The sequence below is a fragment of the Meles meles genome, chromosome 18 (genome assembly GCF_922984935.1).
Source record: "Meles meles chromosome 18, mMelMel3.1 paternal haplotype, whole genome shotgun sequence".
NCBI lineage: Eukaryota > Metazoa > Chordata > Mammalia > Carnivora > Mustelidae > Meles > Meles meles.
In genome coordinates, this window is record NC_060083.1 from 46,612,171 (window position 1) to 46,628,874 (window position 16,704).

A 16,704-nucleotide genomic window follows, 5' to 3' on the forward strand; every position below is an offset into this window, starting at 1 on the left:
GGCAAAAAAAGAAAAACAGAAATCTTGATCACTCTAACAAAAGGCAAGAAAAGAAGGAAAAAAGTAGCAAAGGACAAGGACACTAAGTATAAAATGAGAACAGAAATGAAGATGGCAAAAGTAAGTCGAAGTATTAAGGCAGGATTAATCACAAATAGATTAAGCCCAGCTATTAAAAGACAATCAGATAAGATTTTAAAAGATCCAGCTAGATCCTTACTAAAAGAGAGGAAATAAAATTATACAGAAAGACTGAAAATAAAGGATGAAAAGAGATATGCCAGACCAACACTAACCGAATACATGTAATATTCATATCAGACAAAATATTTAAGATGAAAGGCTATAACTTATATGCAACCAATAAAGAGTCTCAAAATCCAAAGGCTGGAGGCAAGCTGAGGCTTTATGGATGAGTGAGGTCTCTGCTTTGAGTGTCCTGTCAAACAGAGCTGCAGGACCTTTTTTTTTTTTTTTAATTTGTATTTATTTATTTGAGAGAGAGACAGTGACAGCATGAGTGAGGAGAAGGTCAGAGGAAGAAGCAGACTCCCCGTGGAGCTGGAAGCACGATGCGGGACTTGATCCCGGGACCTGAGCTGAAGGCAGTCGCTTAACCAACTGAGCCACCCAGGCACCCAGAGCTGCAGGATCTTAATAACACAGCCTTCTTCGAGCACGGGTTAGGTCTGCTGGAGACTGGGCTCTGCGTTGAGTACTGGGTGTATACTGAGGAAGAAGACCCAGTCCCTTAAGGAGCTCATAGTCTACCAAGGGAGAGACACGGAGTTAGAAAATTACAATACAGTATGGTCACACAGCAACAGACACAGACACACAGCAGACGCAATGGAAACACTTGGAGGGACACCGAGCTCAGCCTGGTGGATGTCAGGAAAGGCTTCCTAAAGTCCTCGGACTAAGTCTCAAGGGGTGAGCCAAAACTACCCAAGAAAAAGGAGAAGGTGTTCTAGGTGGAGGGAATGGCAAGAGGGACGGCACAAAGTGAGTCTAGAAGAGTCGCAAATAGCTCCAAGTTGCTGGTGGGCAAAGCTCAGGTCATGCGGGGGTTAACTCTCAGGAAGAGGGGTAGAATTCTGATGCAGAGTTCCAGGGGGAGGAACCGACAGGGTAGGGGCAGTTGGTAGATGTGGGTACTGACATGTAAACTGTGCCCTTGGGACAGAACTCTCACCCCACCTCTCCAGTCTGCGCTAACAATACTCCCAGCTCTGGGAGCCTTGCTGAATCCCGCCCCCCCCCCCCCCCCCCCCCCCCCGCCAGGTGGAGAGGCCGAGTGAGGCTGGAGGCATCTCCAAACCAGCCTGGCACGCCAGCTGGAGGCCTGCATCCCAGGAGAGCAATTTCTGGCTTAGTGTTTCACATTAAGGATCACTGAGGATAGGAAACGCGAATGCACCTCAATCATTAAAATCTTGCCCATCAATTTTAAAATAAAGACCTGTCATGCCCACAGAAACTCAGTCTCGCCAATTCCACAGGTCAAACTGCTAGGTAAATGAAATGCACAGAACAAAATTTCTGACTGTCCTTCGGCTGCCACCACACGCCCGTCCACGCTGGATAGCCCCACATGCGCGCGGAGACCCTGGTGTCTACAGGCCCCTTCAAATGTTCCAGGGAATTACGTCTGTCTATTCTATTAGCACAGGCCTCACCCACTTCCAGCTTCTCCCTGACCCCCTCCCATCCCAAGCTAATCTGAAAATATCCTGTCTTTAAGATAACCTCAAGGTCAAAGACATCTGGTAGCTCTGCACTACTTATGGGCCCAGTATCAACTCTGTGGTCCATAATCTGTCTGACCACTATTTCCCTAAAAATACAGGGTTTGGCTGTGGCCAGTCCGATCTCTCCATGCCCGACTCGCTTGCTGCTCAAATCTACAGGTCTCTGTGTGTCCCGTGTCTTGTGGGGGCCGCTCTACACATCCAGCCTGTCCTTCATCCCCAAGCTGGACTTAGGTCTCCACGAAGTCCCTCCCAATAGCTTCACTGAACTGTCGCCTCCTTTTCTGACTGCCTATGGCCCTGGCTCTCCTCACTCTCCTTAGCCTCACCCTGGCCCCCACACCGTCACCCTCCCTTACTCCTCAAATGAAATAACGCAGACGAAAGAACTCTGGAAACAAGACGCATTACACCAAGAGGAGATAGCCGTTTCTTGCGTGCACAGCTCAGAGAACTGTGTCTAGATAATGGAGCAAACAGAATTATGGAAAAAGATGCATCATCAGAGATGCTTAGTATATTTTATGATAGCAAAAGCTGGAATAAAAATGTCTGATTACAGGGGGAGGATAATTATTAATTAAATCATGGTACATCCATTAATGATGCTTACAAATAATTTTTAACTATATGGAAAAATGCTGATGGGTATTAATAGTATTAGTAGTATTAATAGAGAATACTATTAATAGAGAAAAGATTCAGAAGTATATCTAGAGTATGATCCCACCCAACCTGTGTCTGTATACTACATCAACCTTTATAAAAATGTACCCAGGGCACCTGGGTGGCTCAGTCTGTTGAGCTTCTGACTCTTGGTTTTGGGTGGGGTCATGATCTCAGGGTCCTGGGAGCGAGCCCACGTCAGGCTCAGCGATTAGTTAGCACGAGTCTGCTTATCCCTCTCCTTCCTCCTCTGTCCGCCCCCCCCGCCCTGTGTGCATGCTCTCTATCCAAAATTATAATAAATAAATGAAATATTTTAAAAGGGGCGCTAGCATGGCTCAGCTGGTTAAGCATCTGCCTTCAGCTCAGGTCATGATCTTAGGGTTCTGGGATCGAGCCCCACGCTGGGCTCTCCACTCAGTGGGGAGTCTATCTCTCTCCCCCTCTGTCCCTCCCCTCTCCCTGCTCATTCTCTCTCTCTCTCAAATAAATAAAATCTCAAAATATTTTAAAAAATAAAAATAAATAAAAATGCAGACACCTAGCAATGGTTCACTCTTGGTGTTTTAATTTTTTTAATACTTTTCTAATTTTTCCACGTTTTTTCCAGACAGCATGTATTATTTTTCCCAGTTTTCATTTTGTAACAGATAATGTTTCCAAGTGTTTAAAAAAATACAGAAAGGCTATACAGTGAAAAGTGTATGGTCTTCTCATCCTTGCCCCATTCCTCTGAGGGGATCTCAGTTACTGGTTTCTTGTTATGTCCCCCCAGAGATGTCTTCGGGGAAGTATTACTTTTATAATGAAAACAAGCGATCACTCAAAAAAGGGTCTCGTGGTATGGGAATTGAAGAGGCACCTGGTTCACAGTGTGAGTGGGGCTTAATAAATACGTGATAATAAATACTCCCAACCCACAGCCCCCACGGAGGCCTCATCAGAATCGCTATGGCTGGCCAGCGAGTTCGGGCGGCTGCGCTACCGAAACAGAGGGCTGGAGATGGGCAAGCCCGTCCCTCCTGGTTTTGGTTTTCATTTCTGTCTCTTTCTTGTTTCCCATTGGGGGCTGTTATGACTCAAGAAGTAGGAAGGTGCTCAAAGATGGCACTGTCAGCCGTCCTCAACTCTGAAGGCCATGGCTTCCTTGCTTTTATGTATAGTCACCGAGGCCAAGTGTGTATAGCGGTGAAGGCCCACGCTAGTGCTAAATGTTAAGAAACGCCCGTGGGCACAAGAGGCCCCACAAAGAGCAGGACACACAGCAGAACTGGCCCCGAGACAAAGCCACCAGCCTCTCCTTCCCTGCTGATGTCGAGGGTGGGACCTGAGGGTTGGTCTGAATCTGGGAAACCCGAAGAAGGCAAGCTGTGCTGGCGAATCCCTCCTACCTTCTCTATGTAATATCTGACCCTGTTTCTTTTTCCCTTTAAATGAGAGAATTAAAAAAAAAAAAGACTTTGCTTATTTATTTGACAGAGAGAGAGAGAATACAAGCATGGGGAGTGGGAGAGGGAGAAGCAGGCTTCCCGCTGAGCAGGGAGCCCGATGCGGGGTTTGATCCCAGGACCCCGGGACCATGACCTGAGTTGAGGGCAGATGCTTAATGACTGAGCCACCCTGGCACCCCATTTCTTTTTTTGATTTGTATTTTGTTTTCAACTATAAAAGTAATATTTGTTCACTGTAAAAATTTCAACCATACAAAGTACTTAGAGGAAAAAAAAGGAAAGAGAACTTAGCCTTATTCCCTCCTCCCTACAATTTGGTATAAATCCTTCTAGTTCTATTAGCATAAATATATATAACATTTGGGACTATTTTTTAAAAGAAACATGGGTTTATAGATAGCTAATATGCTACCATTATATCTTTGACTTAACAATAGATTATGGAGAGCATCTGGGTGGCTCAGTCAGTTAAGCATCCAGCTGCTGATTTCAGTTCAGGTGGTCATTTCATAGTTGTGAGATCGAGCCCAGAGCTGGCCTTCATGCTGGGCATTGAAGTCTGCTAATGATTCTCTTTCCCTCTCCTTCTGCCCCACGCCTCCATTCCCTCTCTAAAAACAAAATGAAAAACCCCTACAAAACAACAAAAAACCCACAGTAGATTATGGACACTGTCCTACTTCAATGTATGTAGATCTCTTTCTTTTTTCTTTAATGGCTCCGTAAGATTCCATGGTAGAGGGGCGCCTCGGTGGCTCAGTCAGTTAAGCATCTGCCTTTGGCTTGGGTCATGACCTCAGGATCCTGGGATCGAGCCCTACGTGGGGCTTTGTGCTCCATAGTGGAGTCTGCTTGTCTTTCTCTACCCCTCCCCTGACTTGCTCTTCCTCTCTGTCTCTCAAATGAATAAATAAGTCTAAAAAAAAAAAAAAGAAGAAAAGGATCCTATAATGTCCAATCATTTCTCCACCTATTCTCCTATGGATGTTCCTGCAAATTGTTCCCAATTTTTCAGTCTTACAAGTATTACTGCGAAAACAAAACAAAACCCAAAAGCTCTTTATTCACTTCTTTGTGTACTTTTATAGGTAAATTCTAGGTGGTAAACACCTAGAACTGGAATTTCCGGGTGACCCTTTGCATGGTCACTCTTTTCTCATTTCTAGGTGTTAGGAAAGTGGGAAGCATTGATCAGTCCAGGATAGGTGGTTCCCAAACATTATGTTATTTCCTAGAAAGATGCTATCCTTGCCTTCAAGATGCCTATAATCTAGTTGGGGAGAGTGGCTGGCTGGGTGAATAAAGGAATCATAAAATGATCTTGGGATCAGAAGGGCCTTTGGAAGTCATTTATTCCAACATATCACTTAATAATCCCATGGATGGCCACCCAGCTACACAGCAGGATGGCCTTGGAGTCCAAAGGTCTGAGCTGGAGCTATATAGTCTTTCACACTCTGGCGGGGGTGGGGGGGGAGACAGGTAAAGATCACTTACTCTGGAGACTCAGCGGTCTCATCTGTAAAACAGGGTTGCTCGAATAGAAACAACAGGATTTTACAGGACAGCTGAATGCAAGAAGCAATCTTAAAAGCCAAGTACTGTGCCTGGAACACAGTGGGTGCTCTGGTAAACGTTAGCAAAACCTCCAATGAGAAGGAAGCTGATACAAGACGAGCGGTCCTTTCCGGGACTGGAAATACCAGTTGTTTGAAAGTCCTTGCTTCTGCAGAGCTGAAATCTGCCTTGCAAAGCCTCTAGCCAGCAGCCCTTACTGTCAGGAGGAAGGTCTGGAATAGATGCCATCAAAGGAGGAGGGGAGAGTCCCAAAATCAGAAGGGTAGAAGCAGTCAGTAAGGCAAGGTCAGCCTACGAGGGGGATGTTCTTTGAAGTGCATCCTGCGCGTGCCGTCCAGCCTCTCCCTCTGTTGGCAGTGCCTGGCTCCGAATGGACTGAGGAACGAGCTGCCAGCGCATGGGGAACCAGGACCCAGAATTCTTTGACAGCTCAAGTTGAAATTAGCTGTCCCGTGGACATCTTTGTCCTGTGGACAGCAACAATCTGCTACTATGTGTATACATGCTAATTACACGCCAGTGTCGATAATAATAGAAATAACGGTAGCTATTACTGTTTGCTACATATTAGGTAATGCATGCATTGTCTCTTGGACCCTCTCAAGAACTCCGTGAGCAGGGCACTAATAGTGTTCCCTTTATACGGAGGAAGAAACTGAGGCTCAGGAGCTCAAGTAAATTAGTCTGATGCTTAAAAAAAAAAAAAAAAAATCAGTGTGACGCTACTCTGCAAGGAAGCGGCAGAAGCCAGATTTGTGCCCAGAGGCTCTTTTGTCAAAGTACGGATTCTTAATGCTAACACTCTGTTTTCATATGATATAAAGCTTTAAAAAATTGAGACCCAAACACACAGAAGCTGCCACAAGTCAAAGGTTTGTTAGTGAGAAACCCAGGGACTGACCCAGGAGGGAGCATCTCCATTAGGGAGTATAAACGCAGCCAGCCTATGTTCTGCAGCAAAGCAACTTTAAAATGGCAATGGGAAGCAAAGACTTCAATCTGGACACGGGGCAGCCCCATGTTTCTTAGTCTCCCCATTCCCGGCGTGGGTATCCAGTCAGGCACACTCAGGCCCATTGCAAGGACCAATTCTACGACAGAGTTCAAACGTGCCCTGCATTTTAGAAGGCCTGGCTGCAGGCCTTCTGTGATTTTTGTTGCTGTTTGTTCGTTTAATAGCAAAGCCTTGAGCATCAGCTAGTATCTTCTCGGTACTTGTCTCCAGGGCCCTGATAAAGGGCATGGCGTAAGCTCTAAAAGAAAAGTGTTACAAAAGCATTTTCAATTCAACTTTTGAATCCTTTGCAATTTAACTTTTGAATCCAACAGCATACAGAACATGCCACTGGGGCATCACTGATCCATGCAGGCGATTATGGAATTGGTATGCAGGAGAATGGGCGGGGGGGGGGGGGCGGGGAGGAGTAGTAATGAGGAAAAGAATAAAAAACAAAAAACCAAAACAATCATATGCATGTCTCATTTTATACAATAAGCAGCAGGGAACTTTTAATGTATGTTAAGTCAAAAAAAATTGCAAGTGTGTTCTGTGGGGTATTTTGTGTCATTACACATCTTGGTTAAGCGGGGCTGCAGTATATACCATTTGGTAATGATCAATTTCCAAAGATTACAGCGCCATGAACTGCCCCAGACATTAAAATCATGCCAAACACAATCAGCTTTCTTTTGATGAGTCAAAATGTACTTCTGGATCTTGTCAAGCCTTGAGGTCATCGTTACAAGCATCATTTGGTTGTGAAAAAAAGTTCTCCTTATTTAACCTTCTGAACTGGATTCTGAGCAAGGAGCAGTTCCCTGGGCTAAGGTTAATCTCACTGAAATACAACCACTGCCCTCCTCTCTCGCTTGGTAAGGAACTCTGTTTTCCCAGGTGGAACTGGCTTCAAGCAGGGTCTACCTGTACTCAGAACAGATGGAGAAAGACAGGTTCAGCTTCCCTATGAGGGAGGAGGCTTCAAGTTCATTGTAGTCACTGGTGACTGGTTTTGAAATTGAGGAACTAGTTTGAGGAACTTCAGAATAAACAAGAAACCCAAACAACTCGGTTTTCCACAGAAGACTTCCAACGCACAGGGGTAAATGGAAGGAAGCACACGGTCCAGCTCTGTTTTTGGCAGTGGAACCTTGACCATGGCCTCATTTCAGACGCTGCCCTACACAACCTATGACAGAATTGGCCCGAGTGACAGCCTGAGGACGTGAGCAACAAAGGTGACTTTGACATGTCCCTTTATAATACAGGGTCACACTCTTGTCCTCCTTTAGGAAGGGAAGAAAGGCCTGGGGCCTGTGGTATAACAGGGAGCATTGAGAGGCTCTCAGAGTATTCCTTGGTCAAGGAGGGGAAACCATGAACAGCCTGTGGCTCCTTCAGCTTCTTTTGGGCCAGGAGGGCCCAGCAGGAGGAATGTGGATGCTAGTCTTGTACTTTCCCTGGACCAAAATCCTTGGCCGGTGGATCTCATGCTCCAGGTGCCGTGTTGGCCAGCAGATGCCACGGTGACATACAGACAAGGTCCTTGCCCTCAGGAGGCTGTCACCATCTTAACCCTGGAAAGGCTTTTTGGAATGCTGAACTTAGTTGTGAAGAAGCACAGTCATGGGTCAGGCTTTGAATCATTTGCCTGCGAACCTGTGTCAGAGTGGCGCCAAGCACATGGGGTCGTGTCACCGCCTTCTCTACGGCAGCCGGAAAGAGTGGGCTAAGTCAGCCTTATCTTCAACAGCTGGCAACCTTTGTCTGCCTCTGCTCTGAGCTATGTGTGAGCACACATTTCTCCTGATAGCGGCTTCACCTCTGCAAATACGTTCCCTTCCTCCCAGACTGCCGAAGTTTCCTGATTGTCCTCAAGCTCCTTTTCCAAGCTGACAGATCCCACCCAGGTCCCTGCAGAATGGGAGGTGGGGCTCCTGCCCTCCAAGGAACTCTGTGTGTGACAGTGCTGGGTCAAGCTGGACAAGGAGGACCACCGGGCCGCGGTGCCTTCCTGGCTCCTCTCCAGCCCCCAGAGTCGTGGTTCACGATTTAGCACCTTCAATGTCTATCCCCTCCCCTCCATCCCGCTGCCACAGCAAGCTCCCTGAGGGTAGCATCTCCGTTATCCTTGTTTTCATATTCTAGCACCTGCCAGAGCCTGCCATATGTGACATTCCTGGCAAAGGCTCACTGAAAGGATGACTGATACACTCCGAAAGAACACACTAGCGTCCAGGCTCTAAGAGCCTATCTGGTCTGGCATCCGAGTGTCCAGACAGTCCCATTCACCTGGCGAGCAGAAGCAGGCAGAGCCTGGTGACCAGGGGTGGCTGTATTCTGACTGCACCCCAGCAAGAAGATGTCACGCAAGCTGGCTACTGAGCTGCCCTCGTCCCCTTTCCTAAATGCTGACCTTGAGACCCAATTACTTCCAAATCTTTGAGAAGATGACCCTCCTGTGCCAGACAACGTCCATGTGGGCTCCAATGTGCACATATATCCTCGACAGGAGGTGGTACACAAATCTCCAGCTTTTACATTTATCTATTTATCTCTAGAAAGTTATTCCTGCCTCTCCAAGTACATCTGCCAACAGTACAGTCCCAACAGTAGGCTGGGACTACCGGGCACAGGCTCAAGGAGCCCGATTCATCCAACTAACTTCTTGGGCCAAGGTATTTCTAATCGTAACTGGTAAGAGCATCTTCATCTGAGGTTGGCTAAGGCCCCCTTTCCTCCTAAACCTCCCAGTCATCCCTAGTATTGACCAGGAGACCAGTACTAATTCTGGCCCAGTGAAAGGAAATGTCAATAACAGCAGACGGTGGGTGGTAAATCTCAGATACAACAGCTCTTTGCATGTACAGGGGCCATCATCCAGATGGGACATCATGCTTTGCCCACAGGAAAGAGCTTCTTCACTGAGAGTTGCTGAGTTGCTGGCTGAGTCCAGTTGGAATGACCCGACTACTCCGGCTTTTCTGGTCATCTGCATCCCATGGGCAACATGTCCCTTCTTCATAGTGGAAAGATGCAGAAGAGCTTCTTGGTGCCCAGTGGGTTTGTACCATCACGGTCAATCATTAATAGGATCTGAATGCCCACTCTGGGTAAGACACTGCTTGGGGAGGTAGGATGGTGCCCTAAAGGTGCAGGCAACCTTTGAGACTTCCGGGTAACCCTGCCCAGAATTTTTTTTCTTATCAACCTTGACCTCCTTTTGGTTACACAAACTCATGGTATAAGAGAGTGTCAAGTGAATAGCTTTCTGTTGACTTTTTCTTAGGCTTAGAGCAGCTGCTCTGGTTCCACCCTTCCCAGGTCTGGCAGAGCTTGCAGCAAGACTGACAGTGATGGGGTCAAGGGAGGGGAATAAAGGAGGAACTAGTTAAAAAATCCAATTCCTACTCCGCCAGTAGTTCTTCTGTTCAGTGGCAGCACAGCACGGTGAAAAGAACCCGGACTTTAGTTCAGATTCTGCCATGAACTAGCCATGTGACCTTGGGCAACCTACTCAGCTTCTTGGGCCATCATTTTCTCTTCTGTAAAGTAGTGGAGAATGTGAATGGTAATGGTCATATCCAGGCTGTAATTCTAACAGCTTTTTCTTGACAGAGTGGTTAGGGCCTAAAGGTCACTTAGCCATGCTTGCCTGGAAATGATGGCTGGCTAGTTCTGATTGACAGGCTGTGGCTCTGGGGCTGAGGCAGGGGTCTAGTAATACTGGTTCTTTCCCTGAGGCTTCAATAAAGTCAAGCCCACTTTGTGGGTAACCCTGGACATTGCCTACAGATGTTCCTGACCATTAGCTGTCAAGTTCAACACCAATTACACGGGTCCAGAACAGAAAGTTTTGAACAGACTCTTTGTCTTGGTGGATGCCTGGTCATGGCCTTAGTGGGAAGAGGGTGAGCAGAAGCCATAGCAACCAGAAACTAGGGAGGCAGGGATGGCTCAGGACTTTCCTCTGTTGCTTCTTTCGGAGTCCCAACACCAGCGCTGGATGCATAGACAACTGAAGTGGTGGCAGGCTTGGGATGACAGTAAAATGGCAGTTTCTTGAAGTCCAGGGTTTCATCTAGCCTTTTCAACCACTGGAGCTCTTTTGCCACTCAGGTGGCAAAAAGAAAGGCAGCAGGTAGAAAAGGGCTCCCCAAAAGATCTTTCACACCAAAGCATGGTTTGCTCTCTCTGCTCTTTGCCAAGGGGTTTCCCAGCTCCCCGGAGTCAAAGCTCCCCTCCTGCTTCTTTGCTGACTGTCACTGGAATGGGGCCATTTTCCACCCTTGAGGTGGCTGGACTCAGGAGCGCAGTGACACCGCTGATCTGGGCTCTGTGCCTCGTCCACATGACCCCCTCCCCCAGCCAGGGGATCCATCTCTCTGTTGGTTGGCAAGCCTTGGGAACCTCCCATTTGTTTCCTTATCCCTGCCTCCAAAGCCCTTCCGTTGAAATGAAAGTGATCTTTGGTAGAGGGCTTTTTTTTTTTTTTTTTGAAGTTTATTTATTATTATTTTGTCAGTAATTTCTAACCCCACCACGGGGCTCGAACTCACGCCCCCCAGCTCCAGAGTTGCATGCTCTTCCGACTGAGCCAGCCAGGCGCCCCGTGGCAGAGGGCTTCTTGACAAGGTCTGCTTAAGACTTCCTCTGCAGTTGTGCTGGGGAATAAGTCGCCTGTCACCTACACCCCTGCATGGGTGACTCACCTTCTAGAGAAAGTGCTCTGCTCACCTAAGCAAAGCTGCCTGGAAAATGACTAAGGCACCTATCAAATGCACTCCGTGAGGCCAAGCAGTTAGTGAGCCGGGCCCAGACGCTCTGCCTCTCACCTCCAGCCTGAAGTCAAGTGTGAGGCTGCCACTCCAGGCCTGCTGGTTTCATTTTCATCTGAACCGAGCTCCACATGAGGCTTGACATCCGGTGATCTATTTTTTCTAAAAACTAGGTTCACTTTAGAAATGACTCTCTGGCCATGAAGACAGCTTCCCCAAGAGAAAACAAAATGTTATTTAAAGGGAACGTCAGCCTGGTGGGAGCCGGTATTTTTGTTTTGTATTAAGAAGAGGAAAAAGGAATTTAAAATGTAGTGTGAGACTTTTTTTTCCCCTTGGGAAAAAAAAAGTCACCAATTCCTTGGGTGATTTAAAGGAAGATCTGCAAGCCCCTGACTACAGATCCAGGACCCCCAGATACGGGAGTAGCAATAAGCTGACAAAGCTGTATATATAAGGGGGAAAGGGCGGTGAGCTGGGGGGGTGCCACGTAGTGGCGAGAATCTTGCCCCACGGAACCAAAATCTTCCTCTGAGTCCCTCAAACAAAGAACAAGTCCTTGCTGACTTATATTCTATACAGTATTTTCCCATTTTTTCATCTCCAGAGCTTTAGCTCTGGGACCTGCTTCCCCGCACGAGGGTGCGAGGTGGGCAGAAGGGAGTCCTAGGAAGGCCCGGCCCAGCTTCTGGCTCAGAGTCCTGGGAACACCTAGGGTGCCCTGGTGTAGGTTCACCAGCTCTGATCGGGCACAGCCCGGGCCTCTGTTGGCTCCTTTGGAGGATGGTGAGGGCCGTGTTTAGTACACGACAGGGAGAACGTGACAGTGAAACCCCGGCCCAGAAGAAACGTCCTCCAGAGGGCCTCCTGAGAGAAAGACTCTCCCCTGTCAGGTGGTCTGACCCTTCCTGACATCGCCTTACAGAGGAAAGGCAACGAGGACCACTGCTGTTACCACCATGACCACCACCACCATTTGAAGGTGTCATGTTCTGGGGCTTATTAGGTGCCAGGCACTGAGCTCAGCACTTGACATCTATTCTCTCCTTTTCTACTCAAAACAATCCCATGAAGTATTTCTGATCCCATTTACAGATGCGGCACCCGGTGCCGAGGGAAGTGAAGTGATTTGCCTGAGTCACACAGGCAGACACTGGCAGACCTGGACCTGACCCAGGTCTGTCTGACTTGACAGCCGAAACCCCCACATCTGAAATTGGAGACACTGCGGACTTGCTCTATCAATTTGGCCTGATCACCTGACCCCTCCGTGTTAATTTCTGCATCTGTCAAACGAAGAGAAGCGGACTTGTCGGGGGATGTGTTCTTCACCTTTCAGTCTTTTATTCATAAGTAATTATGAATAACCAATAACCAATAATCGTCAACAATACTTATGAATATTAATACTTGTTAGCATAAATAGATAAATAAGGCGGCCACGCTGGTTTAGTTACATTCACAATTGACATATTTTGGGGAAAAACAAAACAATTTATCCTTTCATGAGTGGGTTAGTAGAACTAGAGGTCCAGAAATGTGGGCTTAGATTCTGGGCATGACAGTGATGTCCTGAATAATCTCATCCACTTTATTCCTCTTAGTGAGGGTTCCCTCTCCTGATCTTTGGTCCTGCCTTCCTTGACACTAGGGTTGTAAGAAAGTACCTCCCCCAAATGGCTACAGAGTACCACGACTCTTGATGCCATGTAATCTTAAGGGATTTCTATCAGGATGATAAGGGGTTAAAGGACATAAACCGGCAAGCCAGGAAGAGGATCTTTTACGACTAAGAAGGGCACACAGGTCACTGAGGAAAAATGACTTTTCTCTGTAATGTCACTCAGGTAAATAAGACAAGCCCAGAACTAAAGGCTCCATACCCAATATACTGGAATGTCTCACTCAGCTCAACTGAAATGCTCTACTAACCAAACTGCCCTAAGTTTAGCCTTCTATTTCTAATCTACTGCTTTCAACATTTCAGTCAGCATCACCAAGTGCATGCAAAGCCTTCACACGTGCATCACTTCAAAGGCTCCCTTCAGATACTCAGCCCCCACTCCTTTCCCTTCCTCCCGTCGTCGTGCACAGAGGCCAGAAGGCCTGGCTTATCCATACGGTTCCCCAAATCCACCGACATGGAATGGTCTCCCTTCCCGCCAATTTCACACCGGTGCCATCAAAAGTGCCCATAAGGCTCAGATGTTTCCAGTTTAACTGAAATACTAAAATGGGGCAAACAGGAAGCATCAGACACAACTGCGGTAGTGACTTATTAATCACGAAAGCAGAATTTTAGTTGCATTTTAACCTTTTGCCAGGAAAAAAAAAAACAGCTTTGAGGTGATGGAAGCCATCAGTACAAATACGCTGCCTAGACGAGTATCAGGCTGACTTGTACTTTAATTTAGGACTGAGTTTGGCTCTATCATTTTCTTAACTATTCTCCCAGAAAGAGCATCTGTCAGGCCAACCGATATGAATCTGTCAGCTCTTCATCAAGGCAGGCAGACCTGCTAGAAAAGCTCATGTACTGTCCACTGAGACAGGAAAAAAAATAGGAAATTCAAAGTGATTTCACGGGCCAAAGTGATAGAGTGCTCTTAAGAGGGTGCCAACAACGAAGAAAACAGCCCTGGATGAGGGTTTGCCTTTCCCATCTCTACAGATCTCTCACCAGGCCTTGGCTGCGATGAACTGTTACCATAAACCAAAAAAAAAAAAAAAAAAAAAAAAAAAAAATCACAACAGTTGCCTGGAGTTGGGCAACCAATCAGGGCAAGCCTGCTTCTCAACATTAAATGATATACAAACACTCCAAGCAGATCACAAAGGAGTCAGTGTTCAACAGGAGAACCAAAATGAGGAACCAAACCTCCATCTGTTGAGGCGAAACGGCCAACCAGACATTTTTGTTTAATAGATAAAGGCTCATTTGGCAGGGTCTCCGTCTGTGGTGCCGCTCCCACAAACCCTAACAGACAATACCAGGGGCCAAAAAAAAAAACCCCTTCAGAACTGCTCCTTAGAATCTGGAAACAGGCAGAAGGTGACCTAAAGCAGCAGCTGATGGCTGTCTGATTTTACAAAAGTGTTGGACAACACACCTGGGTACGTATCTCTAAAATTCAAGTCGGAGACTCTAACTTTTATTTTGAGACCTTCTGAGAAGTTCACCACACCCTTCAAAATAAATGAGGATGTCTTCAAGGTGTCAGAAGTCTGGCATCACTGCACCCCAGGAACTGATTTTGACATCACTTAAAAAACACCAAGAGTATGGGACGCCTGGGTGGCTCAGTTGGTTAAGCGTCTGCCTTCGGCTCAGGTCATGATCCCAGCGTCCTGGGATCGAGTCCCACATCGGGCTCTGTGCTCGGTGGGGAGCCTGCTTCTCTCTCTGTCTCTGCCTGCCACTCTGTCTGCCTGTGCTCGCTCTCACTCTCTCTCTCTGAGAAATAAATAAACAAATAAAATCTAAAAAAAAAAAAACAAAACACCAAGAGTAAATCCAAACACATCGTGACATGACAAGCAGCTGTCCTCTCATGGGGAGGGCAAAACACCACACCAAACGTCTCCCTTCTTCTTGCAACTAAGTCCCATCACGTGGTCCGGGTCCAGGGGAAGGAATCTGGGTAAGACTCCAGTGGCCCAGGCTCTTCACACTGAGTCCTAGCTATGATGTATACCAAACAACCCCCACTCCACCCAACCTGCCTCAGGTACCTCACCTATAAAACAGGACAATACTGTCTATGTCTTCACCCAGACGTCTCAAGGAAAAAGGAGGTTACAGGTAGGAAGATACAGAGTAAAAAAACACACATCACTAATGTTAAGATATTATCTCCCTCTAGTCTTTCAGACAGACCATGTTTCTAGTCAAGGGGTTTTCAACATTTTTCCTGGAATGAACTTCAGACTGCTATTTTGTACTGGGCCCCACTTCTCATCATTTAATTTCACTTGCTTTTAGATTCCTTAATCAAGTCACTGGTGTCCACTGTCTCCCAGTGGACAAAAATAATTCTGCCATTTACACCACGGATTTCTGCACATTTTCTCCATTCATCCTCTTCTCCCCACAGTACTTCCCCCATCCACCTTTTAAGACCGGACGCAACATTTAAAACTCCAATTAGGAAGGAAGCGCTTTTTTCCAAGTTACCCAGTGCCAGGGAGGCTTCTGGGCAGCTGGGACTCTGCACTGGACAAGAGGCCTCTTTCTGCCTGGTGCCCCACGGGCTTCCAAGATTGGAATATTATACCGGAGCCCACGGATGAAGTCCTGAGTGGAGCGGAGAGAAGGATTACAGAGGGTCAGGGTAAGAAAGAGGATGCTGAGAGTGGCCAGCACCGGCCCGCTGGTGCCAAGGGCAGGCTCTGCTCCTTCTCCCCGCCTCGGGGTGTGACCAGAGAACTTCCCAAGGGAAGGCCGAGGGTTTCACTGCCAGGGCAGGTGGGAGGGCGCAGGACCGGAGCGCTTGTGCATCGGCCACCTTCCGTCCCCGGCCGAGGCGAGTTCCCACCCTGGAGGCACCCAGGGAGAGGCGCAGGAGGGGCTGGCTTCGCGACTGGGCAGGAGAGCGCGGGGGGCGGGGGGGAGGGGGTTCTGGGGAAGGGGAAGCAGGGCGCCCCTTGGCGCGCTCTGGGCGCGTGTGCGGCCTGCGGGGGTGCGAGGCGAGCACGGCGTGCGACCTTGGCCCTGGCAGCGTGGTGTCAAGCGAGCGCTCGCGGCCCGCCACCGAGGGCCCCCGCGCCAGTGGATCTGTCCGGCCGCGCCGCCGACCCCCACCACTCCGGGCGGCGGGCCAGGCCGCGGCCTGGCCCCAAGCTGAGGGGCGACTCATCCCAGCCGCTCCCTCAACGCCCCGCTCCGGACCCCGGGGTCCCGCTCAGTGACCTACCGGCTGAGCGCCGATCTCCCCAACCAGCGAGTGTCTCGCGCTCCCCTCGCGCTTTCTCCCGCCGCCGGCCGCCGACCGCTGGGCTCCGGGACTACGGTCGCCCCGCCCCGGCCTCGAGCCCCGCCCCCTCACCGCCTTCCCGGCCGCCCTCGGGGCCACGCCTCCCCCGGCGGCTGCAGATTTGCCTCTCTTCGCGCCTCCTTGCTCTGGCCGCACCTCGACCCTTGGCCCCGCCCACTCCTCCAGTCTGACCAATGAGCCGGCGCGTCCCGGCTGGTCCAATCGTACGGCCCCTAGCAAAGATTGGCTAAAAGGCTTCGTTTCCCGAAATGGGCATTATTTCCGGACAGTGTTTATAGAGCAGAGATTGCTAGGCCGACGGATTGACAGAGGCGGAGGCGGCCGGGGTGTTGGTGGAACCACACATGCGCATTGGGCTTCTGGCAGTCTTTACGGGTTGCGTGCTCCTGGAGGTTACGGGAAGGAAGGGCGAGTGTGCGCATGCGTGGGGACCCCAAGCCAGGGACTCAGGTTACCTTGGAGACGGCGAGGCGCTCTCTCCTGGGTCTG

General features: G+C 48.6%; 1 protein-coding gene across 2 annotated transcripts in view; it reads right to left on the reverse strand.

The window, feature by feature from the left end:
* Positions 1–16,231, reverse strand: part of MAP3K14 (mitogen-activated protein kinase kinase kinase 14) — a 52,501-nt gene extending 36,270 nt beyond the window's left edge. For both annotated transcript variants that reach the window (XR_006815793.1, XM_045983723.1), the window contains exon 1: positions 16,135–16,231. The gene's annotated coding sequence lies outside the window, so the exon portion shown is untranslated. The remainder of the gene's footprint in view (positions 1–16,134) is intronic.
* Positions 16,232–16,704: the final 473 nt, after the last annotated feature.